This window comes from Sipha flava, unplaced genomic scaffold (assembly GCF_003268045.1).
Source record: "Sipha flava isolate LNK unplaced genomic scaffold, YSA_version1 164_pilon_pilon, whole genome shotgun sequence".
Taxonomy (NCBI): Eukaryota; Metazoa; Arthropoda; class Insecta; order Hemiptera; family Aphididae; genus Sipha; species Sipha flava.
This window is the reverse complement of record NW_020271825.1, coordinates 1488125-1508011: the sequence shown is the minus strand read 5'-3', so window position 1 is coordinate 1508011 and position 19887 is coordinate 1488125. Positions and strand designations below refer to the sequence as shown.

The 19887-nt window shown below is 28.9% G+C and overlaps 1 protein-coding gene and 1 long non-coding RNA gene across 2 annotated transcripts in view; both read right to left on the bottom strand.

Annotated features, from left to right (window-relative positions):
* Positions 1 to 19887, bottom strand: part of LOC112679550 (max dimerization protein 1-like) — a 181042-nt gene that overhangs the window by 72971 nt on the left and 88184 nt on the right. The gene's annotated exons all lie outside the window — the stretch shown is intronic.
* The window catches only part of LOC112679551, a 49643-nt gene continuing 43041 nt past the window's right edge, over positions 13286 to 19887 (bottom strand). The window contains exons 3-4 of the long non-coding RNA XR_003148223.1: positions 14065 to 14125; positions 13286 to 13421 (exon numbers count right to left, since the gene is read on the bottom strand). This is a non-coding gene — a long non-coding RNA (uncharacterized LOC112679551). The remainder of the gene's footprint in view (positions 13422 to 14064; positions 14126 to 19887) is intronic.

Here is a 19887-nt window from a genome sequence, read left to right as displayed (position 1 = left end):
CATACGCCGTATAAAAACGGTAAAATTCCTAGGCAACAGTATACCTACCATACAGTTTCAGAGTTTCACCCTGGACACTATCTTCATTCAACTATCTAATATATCGTTTTGCTTAATGATCCAAATTTTTGATAACTCACATGTCTTATATAAATACAATATATTGAAATAAGTGCTATGAAATAATGATTTACGTATTGTCACGAACGTGCAATTTCATATAGGTACCGATCTTCCGAAAAAAAAAGTTACAATGATAACATTGATGACTATGGTGATAAATTGAATTCGCAAATTTAAAAAATTTATTATATATGAGAACCTATAAAATGTGATGAGCGCTACACCATTTATTTATACGTACTCGAAAATAACAATTCCTCAAAGCTGAAACGGTGAGTGCCGGGGTTACCGACATCCGGATCTTTATATAAATGTACACGAAATAAATATCAAGTTATTTATTTAACATTAAATAAAAGTAATACAATTAATTTGATAGAATCATTCCGGGCCACGTGTTGACTTGAATAAGCGGCCGCGGGGCGTGCGGTATCGGACCTGAGCAGGTGCGATAGAGAATTGGATACAGCAGACTTAATCAAGTGAGCGTATCGACCGTGATCACTTTACCAGCTAACAATATTATCTATGTTTAAGTTATTTATTATCAATTACCATTCAAATTTGTATTTTTTCATATTTATTACATAACCTCAAAATATACCCCAAGCTAAAAGGAGAACCTTTCTAAGAATTAGTTTTTACTTCTTCAAAAAAGACCACGACCCCATGTAAATTTAATATAGACATGTCCTATCCATTATTCTATTATCAATGGTCAATACACGAATGATATTGTGAGAAATGAAATAGGTTCATCTGAAACACACGTCATATATTTATTCAATGTTTATAACAACATGATTTAAAATACACCGTACACTGCTATTATTAAATAATACAATTTAGAACATCCATCAAACATAATATTTTGATCTGGAACCAAAAATTAAAAAAATAATTCTTACAGTCAGTTAAATACTAGTTATTAAAAGTCAAAAGGATTTTTCATATTATATGTAACAAAGGCTATTTTCAACTATTCTCAATTAGGATAAACATCAATCTTTAATCACAATCATCTAAAACTGTATGTTCAACATTCGAACAAATTACTAACCAATAGTAGGGCAATTGACAATGACGGAATACACTTTTGGAGGTATGTTGCAGTTATGATACACGCAACAAAGAAAACATATGATCAATTAAAACAAATAGGCAATTATAACAAGAATAAATTACTATATAAAATGGATGATGTTATGTGAATTTGCTTTAAGCAAAATATCGAAAAAAATAATTGTTTGATTTATATTATAACACGTTTCTAATACGATTTAAATGTTCCATATTAAGCGTGTATTAAGGTACTACACATTTTTACAAGTATAATTTCTTATTAAATACATACAATTTAAGTTAGCTTAATTTATTGTATGAGTACTAATTTATTAACCAATAATTTTCTTAAACAAATTTTTGTAGGTAGTAATTTCAAAATATACGATAAGTATATACGGTATTTTTTTGATAATATTATAACTTTTTTTGTCGAGATTTGTGTAATTATTTCATGTATGATATAACAATTTGTTCTACTTCTTTGTGTTATTCAGATCAGAAATTGGGCTATATAAAGGACTATGATATCACAAATGGAATGCAACCACATTGTGATAGAAAATATGGAGAAAAAGGATGAAGAACCGAAACAGATTTTTTTAATCCAACAGTTACGACTGTTATTATTGCTTGTATAGCTCGGCCAAATTTTCAGTTGTTCTTTTTCCGATTTCCCATGTTGGTAGTTTTGTCATTTTTATCGTTTTATTCATCGGGGTAGAAAAAAACCAACTCGTCGACACATTTCAAAAGTCGCGTGTGTGACCTAAGGCGAGAAAATAAAAATCCGATTTCTTCATACACTATACACTTTCAATTACACCACAACTATATATTCTATTACTTCTATCCAATAACATCAAATCCATCATCCGTGCGCGATGTGTGATCCCGAAGACATACGATCCATTCACCATCCAACCAATCCACGTGGGACATAATATTATAATAAATACTCCCTGGGCGCTTAATCTCTGAAATTCGCGTATAAATCACGGCAAAGAAATCCGTGTGTCATGTCGTTTCGTTTGTCGGCTTATTGCATTCCTTTCACCCCCTTCTCTCTTCATCGAAAAAAACCCTTGTGAAATCTATCATCACCGTTTTGACTTTTTCCCTTTTTTTGTAAGGCATTTTCATAATAATAATAGTTTCAAGCACGATGTAAATTACCCTATCCAGATTAATCCTGAGCGTTGACCTATTTATTTGTAATTCTATTTATTGCTATAGTATATTAATTTATATTACACAAATGTAAGACCAGAAACAGATTTATAAAAATAATCGATATTTCTAAAAATACTATTCTCCCTTTACGGTTTTAATATTACGTCCGTTAATATAAAAACTATCAGTAACGAAAAAAATGTTATTGTATTGTAAATTAACTTATAAGAATCTTGATATTATAATACGTATAAGCTGTGTAATAGTAATACACCTTGACAAAGAAATATAGTTGATAGTTCATTTCAATTCGAACATGAATGTGTTTTCAATTATATGAAAAAAAGAAATAATAAATTTCGATAGATATTAGGATGTTTATCGAATCTTTTCGTTTTAAATTATTATCGAGTTTTCATGTAATCGATTTATACTATTTAATTTTCATGTCGAAAATTAATTCATCTATTAAAATATAAATTAATGTATATGTAAATATAAAATTCATGATTTCACAGCAAATAGACAAAGTTATTTGTACACGACTATATATAAATACACACGGGATAATATTTTTAAATTAAAAATTTAAATCTCTTGGCATTTCTTTATCTACTTTTTCTTTTCAGGCATATTTTTCACATTGTTTATATAGGACACACAAAACATGCCGCTGTAACTCGCATGGAGATCGACTTTCTATCCACACATTATACTATCGGCTTTTGCAATTGATTCATGGGCCCCACCGACCGTTTGTCGTAAACCTAAAAGCCTATTTTATATCCCCAGCGACTTGATAGCAGCAGGGGGTAGTTTGCTACTTATCAATGCGGATCCGGAGAACCCTGTAGGCAATTTTCCGTACGGGTTTTTCTTTTCTTCTTTTTATCCAGAGGATAATTTTCGTCCTCGTTGGCTGTCCTTCCCCCTTCACTTTAATATATATATATACGAGCTTCGTGTGTGCGCGTATATGTATTTTTTTCTTTATTATGATTTTTTTCACCACATTTCCAACGGCCATACACTTAAATAGATCCACTGCGCAGTAATCACGTTTAATCCGGACAAAGAAATGTGTGGCGGGTGAATGCTTTTGTTTTATCCACCCTTAAAATGGTAAATGGGTCGATGATCCGAGCCAGTGGTACATAGTAAATTTTTTCAAATAAGCAACGTGCCATATGTGTAATCGCATATATGTTAATTTTATCGATTAAATATACGTTTTCTGCTAGGTAGACATTTTAATTACGTCTCATTCATACCATAGTTTAAGTGATACGGTGACTCGGTAAAATAATTCAATTTATGATACAAAGTATACTTCTTAAAATACTTTATATTCTATTCTTTCTCATCACAAAAAAAAAAAAAAAAAAAAAAAATGAAGCATTTTGAAATGGAAAATCAATGAGCAACATTCAAAGTTTCAAATTATATTTAAAATATTGATTATTATTATTATTATGAATCCAATTAGATTACATTTTATATTTTAGTATGTAGTAATAAATAAATAAATAAATATTAATATGAAATCTAATTTATTACATAGAAATCAAATAAACCAGTCGTTATTTGTGGTAAATATTGCGTGTTCGATAAATTAAAATATATCTAGTGTTTGGAAAAGTATGATTGAACTATTGAAAGCTAAATGCCTGTGTATTTACTGTATTTACTGTCAGAAAAATCAATAGACCATTAACTATTGGTTCACAATGACTGATGACAAAAATACTAGTTATTAAACTATGATAAATATAAAGAATGAATGAATGAGTAAAACATTTTTAACACTATTATTTATATGTATATGACTACTAAAATGATAAAATAAACGATAAACGTATAAATAATTTTAACATAAAAGATATTGTCACTACAAACGTGATTTAATTCGATTTCGATATCTTTCTAGTAATTTATATACAGTACCACTAAATCTTCCGCGAAGTTTTTATCACTGAACAGCGGAGATGACGATTGTAAAACATGCAATACAAATAAAGATTAGCAAGCAACTCACATGCAGGTAATAGACGAATTGTCTCCAGCAGTAGCGAAAAAAATTCCTTTATTGCTAGAGACATTTAAATCCTGTTGCAAAATGAAAATCATTCACAAATACAATCTTAGAAGGACTGAATTTTAAAATAATAGTCCTATGTTGGCTCAAAGTTAACCAATGATGTTATGTGAATAAAGCGTCTAGTGTGCACGTATACGATCGGATATCTAACAATGTAAACAAACACACGTGAGTTTGTAAGGATTTCTTATTCACTGCAGTAAAATTCAAGCACGAATAGTGATATATGACAATTCATGACCAATAAGGAGTACACGGTTTGATAACATGCTAAAACACGAACAATGATGGAATTTGGAAATTTTTGATTATGACATGATATATAATAAGAAAAATAGAAGACAATTTGAATTATTTTTTTTTACATTTTGTATTCGATCAATAATTATATAATTTATACGACGGCTTTGTTGAATGATAATCAATAATTTTATTTACCACATAATTTATACAAATAAATGTTTAAAACATTTATAATGAAAATAAAAATCAATTAAATACTAAAACAAAAATTTACAAATATATTTATCAATAGTAGATAGAAATAGTATAATATTACATATTTTATAACATTTTTTAAATATTTTGAAACCAATTCGATAACTACAATAATTCAAAAGTTGCAATACATTTAGTTAAGATTAATTCAAAGTAAATATTAAATAATCGAGTTAATGAAATTTTTATTCTTAGAATTTTAGTATAATTTTCCTAATCAAAAGGAAACTTATTATCAGGGTTTAACTCATTAAAAATACATTTTCAAATCAATATAAGCTACTACCAATTTCCAACATTTATTAATGACGAAAATTATGAAAATGTTCAATAAACCTTTTAACTGTTGTCTTTTTTTCAGTCGGTCAAATTGTATATCTAATATTCACTAAGGGTCATGTGTTTTGTAATATATGCCATCGTCATTATATTAACACGATATAGCAAAATAGGGGTAGTAAAAGTATAGTGTAGGTAGGTACTTACTTAAGCAAGCAATTTGTATCAATTATGGTAATGGCGGTCAGGGCTCTTGAAAAACAGCACGTGGCTTCCAATACATTAAACTCATGTTTTAATCCTCCTTTATAAGGATTTGGGGAGGGATAATAAAAATGTAGAACTGAAAAATACAAGAAGTTAGGCAAATCACCTAGACATTGGGTTGTTTATGCACAATTTAGCAATATTTACAAAGATGAACAGCCTCTAACGACATGCAGAACAAACTAAAATTAACACATTGAAATCATTATATTCCACACTCTATAGCATTGAAAACGAGAATGATGAGAAGCTACTATAACAAAAAACTGTATAAAACATATATATATTTAAAAATTTGGTTCATTTATACTATATATAAATGCTGAGAATAAGAGATAAATAATTATAATATTCGCATTCGACTATATTAAGAATTGTAAGTTATTGTAATACAAATTTTTTTATTAGTATTGTATTATAAATTTATTTCACATCATACAAATTTGGCACATTAATAGGTAATGACAAATATGTAATTTATTTAGAGTAAGGGGATTTCGTTTGATGACGTACCAATTACACAATTACATAGTATTATGTTGCAAAAAAATATGTGCATGTGTGCAGTCTTAAATTTATTCCCAATCATTTACTCGATGTTAGATGAGACTGAGGAAAACGGGTGAAAGGCCTGTCAATAAAAATAAACGAGCAACTGTTAATAAATAATTAAATGTTCGTGTATTACACTGTCACACTGTGAGACAGCGCTATCTACATTATTTTTAATGTTACCCATTATTCTCTTTTTATTTGTCATGAATATTATTAATATTATGTTTTTGACAGGACGTAAGTATCCCGTAGGAACTTTCAATTTACATATGTATAATTTACAAAATATTTTTGTCAATGATCACTAGAGTATCCTTATTTTCTTGAAGCTTTTATATTTTTAGTAACTTTTATGTAGAACAGTTTTGAAATATGAAACTAATGAAATAAATTTTCAAAAAACTTAAATATGGTTTGATTTTATCAAAGTATGAAGAAATGAATCATAGTCATCTTTAAGTTTTTTGCACAGAAAAAAGTTTAAAAACATGTTAACATGCTTTTTAATATTTATAGTTTTGCACTGTTATTTAAATTAATATATATATATATATATGTTTACTAAAAAACTAAAATTTTACTAAATAATTACCAAAGCAGACAAAAGTTTGAACAAATACGATTTTAATTTTATTTATGTGTCCTCAAAATATGATTGTATAAGTATTTTACATAGAAAAAGACAAGAATAGTTTTACATTAGGATAATTATAATTGAATAATTTAAAAATATAATAATATTTGTAAACAATTTTATCTGAACTTTTAAAAATTTTTTTTATTTTTTTTATATTTATAAGAAATTTACAATTTGTACTTATGACACAATAAGTAAATATGATACAAAAATAGATATATAAAGTATTAAATTGAATAAATAAATAAATACATATTAAATAAACAGTTTACTATAAATTATACATAGAAGGAACATGTTACGTTTCGGGAAAGCAATGACCCTATCAGTGACACTATGATTTGGTAGTATATATTTTATATATTTTTATTAATATTTTTTTTCTTTTTTTTATTTAAAACGTGTTTTATATAACAAACAAATCAGACAAGTAAATCACCGAACCATTTACGTTTTAACCTTCTTGGAGGATTACCGGGAATTGTTGGGGTACAGAGATTTCTAGCAAGCAGATTGGGGTGGGATAATAAGCGAAGATGGAAACGTTTATGATATATTTTAGCTTTATCGTGCACTAGCGATATTTTTAGATCTGAATGAATAATATGATTAGATACGTAGGGAGGAGCGTTTAATAATTTTCGAAGCGCTATATTTTGGAAAATTTGAATTTTATTGAGATTAGATTTTTTGGCGTTTCCCCATAGTTGCAGTCCATATGCCTATATAAGGATTTATAAATAAGTAGTTTAATACTAGCGTGTGTAAATTTGTTATTATAAATGAGATTTTTAAAGAGACGTAATCGTTGGTTTAAATTTACTCTTTTTGATTTGATATGCTGGGCTCAGGTCAGGTTTTTATCAAGGGTTAAACCAAGATATTTAGTATTTTGAGCACATGAAATTCGGGTTCCATAAATAAAAACATCATTGCAAGGGGAAAGTTTGAGGGTAAACGCCATGTGAATAAATTTGGATTGATTAATTTTAAATCTCTATTTGATGTACCAATCTTCCATAAGGGTGAGGTGAGATTGAAGATTTTGAATTAATAAGAAAGGGTCAGAGTGAATAGAGAGTATAGCTTAATCGTCCGCGTAATTTGCAACCATTGTGTTAGGAGAGGTTGGTTGGTCAGAGGCATATATATAATTTACAGGATGGGAGAAAGAATACCACCTTGGAGGACACCCACAGAAATATTGGCTATTGAAGATGAGGCATTACCAACCAACATGCACTTGGAAATTACGATCGGAGAGGTATGGTTAAATAACGAGAAAGTACGTGGGATGAATAAATGTTTCTAATTTATAGAGAAGGCCGTCGTGCCAGATCCTATCAAAAGCCTGAGAGATGTCGAAAATGCACTTGTACAGTAAAGTTTTTTTCTTTAACGCTCTAAGTATCGATGACTCTATAGACATGTTGTATAGTTGAGTAGGAACTGCATAATCCAAATTAAGAATTGGGAATGATGTTATTTTCTGCAACACTCAGAAGCAAATATTTCATTAGAAGTTTTTCTAGAATTTTGGCAAAAAATGGAAGTAGGCTTATGGGACGGAAAGAGGAAATTTAATCAGGTGGCTTATTAGGTTTGGGGACCAAAATAATAGTAGAAAATTTCCCTAAAATTGGGAAGTAAGAGTGTCGTAAAACAGAGTTAAAAATATGGGATAGATAAACAATTGCTTTTTTAGGTAGACATCTAGCTACTTCAGCTGTTATGAGGTCCTGAGGATTTCTTAAAGGAGCATTGATTTATGGCAAATTTAATATCATTTGGTGTGAAGTGTTTAACAGGACCAGTCGAAGAACGTGATGAAGAATTTAGATAATCATTAACAGTATTAATAGTGGTATGTGAGAATGTCTGGGTGAGGTTGGAAAACATCAGAAAGATGCGTTTAAAAAGTTCAGCTTAGTCGGGGTCAGATATTACATAGCTGCCATCTGAATTTTTAATTGGTAAGTTAGCAGATTTAAATTTACGAATTTTTCTGGTCTCTCTCCAAAGACAACCATCATTAGTAGAGAGATTAGAAAGAAAATTAGCATGTGACTCAGATTTATATTTCGCCAACACTTTTTTGAGATGGTTGGCTAATTTATTATATTTTTGTTTATCAGACGGATGACGCGTTCGTTAATACAGAACTCTAGCTCTACGTCTTTCTACCATAATACTGCGTATATATTCTAGAATTAGAGGGTGATGAGGTGAAGGTTGAAGTTTTCTTGTTGAAGACAAAACCGTAGACTATATAAGTTTCGTAAGATTATTTACGGCAAAATCAATGTCATGAGGTGTTTTAAGTTTTACATTTAGACGAATTTGTTGATCAACAAAATCATGGAATTTATACTTGTCACTAAATGAATTGAATAATTTAGGATACTCCTCGTGTGTTAGTGGGAAAGCACTTACTGTTAACATAACTGAGGAGTGATTGGAATTAGGTTCGAGGAAATTTTCTGTTTTACAGTAAAGGTTATTAGGAATTTTAGCAACAAAAATATCTAAGATATCATGATTTTTATGTTGTGAGGTTGGCCAGTATGTAGGGCCAGGAGGAGGAGATATTTGATTAAATTAAATTTTTGGAGAATTAGTCAACGTGAATTATTTGTACGACAGCCCTAAGACAAGTTTTGCATTATAGTCAACTCCGATTATAAAAATGTGTTTTATTGTGTTAAAGTAGTCTGTAAGGATTTGGTTTGTTATATTGTGTTTAGGAGGAAAGTATAAGATCGCAATGGTGATAGGGACGTTATTTAAATTAATATTTATAGTACAGGATTGCAAATAAGGTTGGCAGAAATTTGAAAGAGATTGATAGATTATTGACGATTTAATTAAAATAGCAACTCCACCATGCGCTGTGTTGTCTGGATAATTTGTTTTTAATAATATATAATCTGGGATAAAGATGGAAGAATATTTGGTAAAATAGGTCTCTGTTAAAATAGCAATATCTATTCGTGAAATGCATTTTCGAGTTCATTAATATGGTTTATTAGGCCATTAGCATTAAATTGGAGGATTAACAGAGATTTATTTGTAATATTACTAGACATTGAAATTTTATCAAATAGCTTAGTGATTACTTTATTGAGGAGGGAGATGAGAGGATTAATAAGGGACTTAAACTCCTAAAGAAAATTTGTAATTGTATTACTTAGATCTTGTGTTGGGATGAGAGGGGGGAGGTGTATTGTCTGATTGGTCAGAAGTGTCTTGAACATAAGGGGGAAAGTTATTTGGGCGTTGGTTTGAATGAGTTTGTTATGGAGTGGCTGTCTCTTACATTTGTAGTCTTATTCCAAATATGATCAGATAAGAAATTACTTTTAGTATTTTGTTTTCTGCCACGTTGACGATCTTTGTATACTGAGCATCTAGCTTGCTAGGTAATCCCCAGAATAGAGTGCCCATTTTGGTGGATCTTAGCGTGAATTTGGACATGTAAAATACTGATGTTGAGTACCACATCTGACACAACGTGAGTGATAACCACAGTATGCTTTAGTATGACCATACTCCTGGCAATTAATGCATTAAATGATCACTTTGGGTTTGTAGGGCTCTTGGGATTTTCTACTTTTATTTTAGTATGTAGGAAAGAGGAGAGCTGGTATATACCATTTGAGTAAGCAGTTGGTTCCAAATCAACAAAGAACAACGGAAGTGGACTTTTGGTGGCCTTGTGAAGAACGTTTATAACCAACCTTACTTCAAGGAGACGGGCTTTAAGCTCAGTTTTTATAAGATCTGTAGATGTAGATGGATTAATATGATGAATGACAACACATGTAGGTTTATCTTCACGTAATTGATAGGTATGGTATTCAGTATTGCTTTTTTTTTTTTTAGCTTTTAGTATCAAATATATGATATATATATATATATTGATATACAAGCTTTATGACTCTCCAAGAGTCTTCGCCTATATTATATTATATACAACGTAATTAAATTATTAAAAATAAGATATTGTATCATAATATTGGGTATACAGAATAAAAAGAAAATACCAAAAATATAATAATATTAGTAAGGTATATTAGTAATTAATTAATATTAGTAATAAAGATCAGGGCGTATAAATTACATAAATAGGTTGAATGCAGTTGTTGGTAATTGGTTGTGATAACTTATGGGGATTTTGTTGTTTGTTTATTAGGACGGTGAGAAGGAAAAGTAGAGGGTTTAATAAGATTTTAATTTCAGTCAGAAATGTAGAAATAGTATCAGAAATAGTGTGAGTTGGTTGCTCTGACGATATGTTGGCATACGTTGGACTCACTTTGGTGTTGTTGCCATGATGAAGAGTATGAGCTTCTTGCCTTTGAAGTTCTGGCATTTATGTTTTTTTTTTTTTTTATTTGATAGTACCAATTTCTTGCGAATTGGGCATCCTTTGTATGAGGCTGTGTGATCACTAGAACTAGAACACAGAGCGCATTTAGCCGGAAGTCACCGGTCTTTGGTACAGTTCGCTGTGAGATAGTCGTCACCACATTTGACGCATCTAAGGGAATGACAACAGTAATTGCGGGTATGACCATATGCTTGACATTTAAAACACTGAGGTGGGTCATTCATTTTAGAGTGTGGTTTTTCGATGACTACAGTGGAATGGAACAATGTTGATATGTTGAAGATATCGTGGTTATTATTCTTAAGTGTCAATTCGACGTGGAAAAGAGGTAACGGACGTTGGTTCTTTCTTATATTCACCACGCGTACCACAAAGTGTCCATGCTCCACCAAGGCATCTGAGATATCGGATAGAATAGTGGTATGATGTAGATTGCGAATTAATACCTTTAAGTGGCGCATGTAATGGGGACGGAAGGTATGAAATTCCGCGCTAGTGCTTATTAGATACTTCGAAATGATGGCGAAAGCAGGGTGACTGTTGGCCCGAATTATTAAATGAGATGGTGTGGACTTACAAGAAAAATCATTAATATCCGTGAGGTGTGTTAATTTTTTATGAAACTCAGAAAAGTTTCTGATATTCTTTACGAAAATCGCCGGCATATGAATGGACTTCAGTACGTTTTGACTTGGTGGTAGTTGCTCGCGCTCTGTAGCATTGGAGATAGATGTAAATGCGTCCGATACCAGATCATCGTTGGCCGTTGATAAAACAGCGAATCGATTCGGCGAGGTGAAAGATTTAGTTTTTTTCTCATGATTGGGAGAGCTGGAATGCGAAGACAAGTGTCGTTTAGAATTCGTTGCCGGTGGTGATTGAAGCGATGCCATATTAATAGATGAGAAACGGTTCGCTCCGTTACACACACATTAAATATGTGTTGCGTAATAACGATCAGACTACGGTCATTAAACGTTGCCAATACGGACTACGAAGAGCGATAAAGCACGTGCTCCCGCGATGATGGTCGAAACCATACTGCATTGCTTTCTTTTAGATAGCGAATTAGTACTCTATAAGATTCCGGATTTGAAGTTTGAATTTTTAGGTGGTCGCCGGCCAATTTGCAAAATAAACAGTCGACACCAATTAGCTCTATAAGAGTTGAGCAGAAGTTTGGAAAGTCTGAGATACCTTTCATGAATATCGGGGGATTAGGTTTGAAGTAGATAGCATCATTTGTTACTTCTGTATCAGAGATTGTACCAAGATCTATGTCTGGTATATCATTTTAATTTTGATTTAGCGTTTCAAAACGGTTGCGTGTAGTAAATAGTTTTTTGTTCAACGTAGGAGGGGTTTTCGTATAAGAAGCATCAGATGAAGAACTTGAAAGAATCCTTTTGGAATTCTTTGGGGATTTATACGTAATCCATTCGTCATCTGCAGGGTTGTTCACATTACCACCATAAGAACTGCGTTCAGAACTAATTATGGGACTTATGTTAGAATTAGTCGGATTTGTTAAATAAGCAGGCTGTATAGTGCTGTTTTTATTTTTACCTTTATCCGTATTAGATTGGGTTGTTTTCATTTGTACACGATTTATATTTGAAGTAAACGGCATATCTTACATGAGCAAAGGTCACGGACTGCTGGACAACGCACGAAATACCGCGATAACGAAACGCGTTATCTACGGATCACGCGACGAGTGGCGACTGTTAGATAACTTACTAGATAGTTTATTAACATAAGTAAAAAAAAAAAAAAAACACTACATTTTGTAAGCACTACGGAAACGGCGTACTTACAAGTTCAAATTAAGTTACTAATTTGAATAGAGTTTAACGTTTAATTTGAACCGAAACGTTTGCGAAGAACAAGAATAACAATGAATTTTAACTTAATTTTAATTTTAAATTTTAAGTTAAAATAAAGACGTGTGCATCGTGTGCAGTGCGAACCGGAACTGAACTTTTAAAACTAGAAATAATAAAATAAAAATTCATCACAAGTGAATTCGTATTTTTATCAACATATTTAAAATAAAATTTATATTTTCTAATTGTACTTAAGATCATACATTACATTATGTTTTATTTTATTAAAATAAACATTTAAATGAAAATAGATTTTTTTTTATACATATAAATTAGAATTCCGTGTAAGATTTCCGATTAAATATATATCAAAAACATTCCTTTAGAGTTTCTTAAAGTTAAAAATTGTTCGTATTGACAGAGTGTAGTATGTAAAAGTCAACGTGTCAGAAGCATCTAATTTGTACAGTCCCATCGGTAATGTGTTAATACAAAAATACAATCACATGGAAACTACAAATAATAATAATAATTATGAATTATTATAAATATTATAATATATTATATTACAAAAATATTAAATATAATATTAAATATAATTAAATAATATTAAATAATATTTAATATTATTAAATATTATATTACAATTTTTATAATAAAACATTAAATAATTTAGTCATAAACCATATAAATAGTTAATACGTAAAATGATAAATCCAAATAATTTTAAAACTATAAAACAATTGTTAAAGTCTTGGCTTTCAAAAATAACTGAAATTAATCAAATATGCAATAAACATATATATTTTATGGATAATGGTGTAAAATAGAAAATTATGAAATTTAGGTGATCTGGAATAGTTGAAAATGTTAATAAAAATGAAGAGATAAAAAGTGTTTTTGCTTTGATTTGGACGGATGAAAAATTAATTCAAAAGACCGATCTCAATATTATAGTCATATTTTATCCCGCGGTAACCGAATACATTTATCAAGACATAATGTATTCACTAGCTTGTGCTACTGTTTATCGTCTCGGTGACAAAAATCCCAGTAAAAATAAAAAAAATACAAATAAATCGATTTTTTTTTTTTTCAGTGAAGGGGAAAATACGATTGCAAACATTAACGTTGGCCGATAAAATAATGTACTCACGTATTAAGGATGCGTACTCATATCCCCTAAGCACTTAAACCGATTGAAATAGTACGTTTACCTGAAACAAAAAGAAACATTAACATTAAAACCATGAATAAATATGTATGCAAAATTATATTCTATTTACAAAGACTTTCGTTTAAATCAATAGCATATGCATTTCAGATTATATAGATCTCTAAAAAGAATTATTAAAAATAAATACATCCACACATCCAATGTTTGATATATTAAATAATTAATAAACCAATAATCATTTCTTATTAACGATTTTTTTTTTTTAATTTTTTTTTTTTTTAGAAAAATGAATAAATGTATAAAAGTAATTAATAATTATGTTATTAGCATAATTTATCAATATGTTATAAAGCATAATATGATTATATAATATTTAAGTAAATATATTTGCTTTTTAAAACAGTACAAATAATGACACCAAATTTAGGTTACCTAAATAGGTATTGGTGTAATACGAGTATATAGTATATATACAAATTAAAATAACTACAAGTAAAATTTAAATAAAACCAAATTTCTCAAGAAAATTATATTATTATTTCTTTTACATATAATTATAATCAACAACACTTAATTATTATACAAATCCTACAATAATTAATCGATAAGAAAATATTCATATATTATTATTTGTAAACGTATTACAATAAGACTGATTCTCCACATCAATATCACCACCACCAGAACCAACACAACTGACGTTACCACCGCCAAAAACATACGAAGACATCGGTGCAATAACCAGATAAGTTTATTTTCTTAAATTTTTCAGGAGACAGAAAAAAAACTTCCTACAAATTGGTAAACGAACCGAACATTAAACATGAAGTGTCATTATATGTATAAAAATAAGACTTACCAAATAAAATAATTTCCCTTAGTGATCATACTTAATTAAAATATGAAAATAATTAATAAAAACTAAAAAATCATCGAAAAATACATTTTCAATAGTTGCAACAACAAGTTATGTCCAATTTTTATTTTGGACATACCCTATTATTGCAACTAAATAATCTAGTTCCATACTATAATAATATTATACAATATTTTTTTCTAAAAGTATGTATAGTATATAATAATATATTATTTTAACATTACATTTTGATATATAAATATATTTTTTTTAACCAGAAATAATAAATCATTAGACTACCTAATAAATTAAAAATATCTAATAAAATAATGCCGATAATATTACAACCCTTAATAATATAAGCCAATATAGGAATTTAAATTTTTAATTTTCATCATCAATCCTGTATGCTTCTATAACACTTATCAATGAAACAATTTGGTTTGGTTGAGAATCATTAGAATTAATATTATCGTCAGTGACGTAAGCCAATATAACTATAATAACAATAATTAACTAAGTTAATATGACTAAAACACACAGATTTACATAAATAATACCTAATAAAATTGTTAGGAACAATAACTAGTTTAACGTCCGGAAATATCTGGTTATTGCAACCGAAATACAATATAAAATGGTTGTTTTATAACTAAAATAATCCTATAATAATGATTGGTCGTATCTGATTGTTACGCCAATCGGTAAAGAATTATTTTTCTGAACATTTACGTATTAAAAACGAGTTTTAGAAAAATCAAAACTTAACTGGTTATTGTAGCGGTGTCTAAATATGTTTACATTAATTCTTAATTATTGAATAACTGTTTAAAATATTTCAAATAATCTACCATTTAACAGATATGGACACTTTATTTCGTACTGTTTTAAACGAATAACAGAAAATGTGTGCCACGTTTCACGAATTATTTTATCCTAATTTAATCCCAATTATAAATTAGTGCGAGGAATTTATTTTTCCTGCTCTAGTGTATTTTTCTATTACAATGGTATAACATAAATTTATCATTGAATCCTAAAATGTATTTTTTATAAAACTAAATTCTTACTGGCATATATTTGTGAAACATATATAAGTGAAACATTTTACACGATTGTATAATAAGGTATAATTCCTAAAACTAAAACACAGCATAATATACACTGATTAATGTATTATTATTTATTCTTAATATTTATTTTAAATATTTTACAGGCTTATATACAGTAACCCATTATTTTAAGACTCATTTCCATTTAAAACTTAAAGCGCATAAGCGATTTTTAAGGATTTAAATTTTAAAAGGGAATATAAAAATAAAACCATCGTTATATAACTATACATGTATTGTATACATACAGTATATGCACCTGAAAAAAATATAATATAAAAAGAACAAATATACAAATATGAATTTTTCTTCAATCGCGCTATTTCTTTCCCGAAATTCAATCTATTCGAATACAACAACGTTTTCGCCGCTCTCCTGCGGTTGACGCATCTCACGCAGAAGAAGAGGCATTATGATTATATTTTTGTCTCATATTTCCGTCACTGCATTTATACTTTGTGTCATTTCCCCTTCTATGTTCACTTTTAATGCAAAAGCTAACGAAAAAATTGAAAAACGTTTCTACAAACGAAAAAATATCCCCTGTCCATGACAGATTCTCGGAAAATGTGACTTCCTAGACTTGCCCTCTTTAACAATAGGAAAAAATATTCTATTAAAAACTTAATGAATATTTTAAAAAAAAAAAAATAAAAAAAATATGTAAGACTATAAGTATTTTTCGATTAAAATAGAAAAACAAAGAACCACGAAATTAATAGACAGGGATCTACTAAAAAAAATGATACGGGTAATTTGAATACAATGAAAGTATTAATTATATACCGTAAAATAATTCAACTATGAACACATCTCGAAATATTTTAAACTGTATGGAATTTTTACAAAACAGTTACTATAAATCATTTTATACAGTTTATATTTTGAGTGTGAAAATATAATATTAACTAAAAAAACTGATGAGTAATTATGACATCATGTAATTGCCAAATAAATAATTGCACTAATGTGATTAACACGAAAAAAAGAATGTTTCCATTTTTCAAACAACTATAATAAAATAAGCTTCTAGTCCATAAGAACTATTATACATAAAACAATTTATTATTTTTGGGTTATTTGTTAAATTTACAAATAAGTAAAAATAAATTATAAAATTATATTTGTAGTAAAAGTATCAAATAAAAAACTATAGTTTGCCTCTACACCGTTTAAGAAAATAATTATCAAATAATTAATGTGAATTATTAAAACTCTAGTTGTCATGGAAACATTGTATAGGATTCCAAAATAAAATGATAAAAATGAACTTTCCAGTCAGTTTATTTTTAGTAGAGGAAATCACTTTTCTTGAATTCACGTTAATTAAGTCTTCATCCGCCAGGCTACGTTGGTTGGTAGAAAAGCTACTTATGAAATATTAAAAACATCTGCTTTGCAGAAATTCTCCATTTTCCTCCCTTTTTACCTCCATCAGAGTCCGTGTCTCCTGTTCGATTTTTATGTTTTTTTTTTTTTTTTGCTTAATTCATTTGCGCTTTTAATTGCAACCCGTACAATGAGTACCAAGAGGGATTTTAATTGTACCGGATTCGCTTAACCGTTTTTATACACAGCCAACGGGGAATAATCGTAAAAAAGTAATTTCTTCGCCAAATTTTTTAAAAGCTTTAAAAACTGAGTGTAACAGTTTTACTCCAATTAGCAAGATTCGGTTCAAAATGGTGTGCTGTAAAAAAAATTTCACTATCCTTACATTTTTACACGATAAAATACAACCCCTGCTTCCATTAATTTAAACTACATTACTACATTTTATAACCTAACTATTTTCTCATAGCTTAATTAAAGCACTTTCCAATTACTCGCATAAGAATACCTTTCATTCATTTTGTTATCTTCTCAAATCCATTTATTTTGAAATATACCTTCAAAACTTTTACCACATTTGCTCAAAATTATAATCAAAAGTATCTATAAAACGCGTTCTAGTATCGCAATTAGGTTTCAGCTTTAAATCTTAGTTCAATAACATGAAACATGAAATAATATGTATTCGAAATATTTTAAACTATTTTGATATTCTGGTAAATAGTTAAAAATATTTAAGACTATTATTATAGTTGTATTATTATTACTGTTAAATTCAAGACAATAAACCATGTCTTATTAACATCACTCCTTTTATTGGCACCCTTCTTTATAAAATTGCAGATGATATAATACAAAACAACAGAGAAAAAAAGAGGGTCAATACGTAGGTGAAAAAAAGGCAATCAAATGTTTCATGATATACCTTAATTGCTTTTTGTAAACAACTAAAATTTACGAAATACAACTAGGTAATTTTGCTAATTATTCTTTGGCCAAAAACATTACTGGAATATCCTGCCACACCCAAAGAATGCAGGTCTAACTGTGACATTTTATAACACTTATACGTTATAATCGATTCAAACTATGATTATTTCAATAAACACATAATACTTTTATACATAGATTTATGATGATCAGATTTAGTATAAAAAATCAATTACACCACACGTGAAGTAAAATAAAAATAAACCAATATTTTTCGATATTATTTTGTATTGCTATCCAGTATCCAGAAAAATTACTGAATCGTAAAATTATTTTACACATATTCAATACCAAATACCAGACAGAAAAAAAAAGGCTTAAAAGTAAAATTTTTAATTGAGTATTTAAAATTATCATAATTTTAAAAAAGTATTCAATTTTATATTATGTAATCGATATTGTATGTATAATTAATTTAATTATTTGTGTACAACATTGTATGGAAGAGAAATGACATGGAAAACCACATTAGGCTCTTTGGAAGGCGGATATCACTAAACAGTAAATCATTCCCACCCGTGTCTTTTTAGTTACCATAAATCACGATGTGCTGAATCCGAGAGAGTAACCGATTAGTTACAATCTATTCCAAATGGTGCGAATAGCACGAGGTAACACAAAGCGGTGAGGGTTGAATGCTGCATGCAATGAAATTATAATTTAATCAACGAAGGACATTTCCCAACTATATCTATTTTATATCTTATTACATTTTTAAGCTCTTCATGAATTAAAATACAGACAGTGAACTTAATATGAAATATATATATATATATATACATAAAAATACATTTCAACATTAAAATAGAATATATGTATTTAAATATCTGCTAACGGTATAACAATATAACGATACTCTATAACCGTTTTAAATATATTACTTACGAATAAAAAATAAAATTTCAATATATTATATATACAACATCGAAATAGATATAGGTACCCAATAGTCACCACTGGGATTTTTTGACGATAACAATTCAACTATTCGCAATGGCACTGATTTTTTTATTTAATACGGAATAATTTAATTCCAACTAGATACATATTTTAAAGCATCAAATACCAAAATAATTTCCATAAACACAAGAATGGGTAGATAACAAATATGAAACTAAGTATTTTCAAGTGTCATACCAGTTCTGTTGCTTTATTGTCCACTTCTCTATTTTCTTCGATATTATGTGATAAGACTAAATCTATTTCCTTCTTCTAGACAACCTTTTGCAAGATTCGTTCGTTCTTATAGAATTTTTTTCCCCTTTTATATCTGGGACTATTTTTATTCCCCAGGGTGAACCGGAAGCCGTTTGTAACTGTAATATATTATTATTTTGCGAGCTGAACGTGACCGGATTTCTGGACCCATATATACCTTTTACTTAAACCTTCTCTCTTCCCGTCGGTTTTCTCTTATACGTATATTTCTTTCCTTTTTATCCAGAAGCAGAAAAAATAGGAAGAAAAAATATTAACGACATAACATATATACGGGTCGGAAAAGACGATATT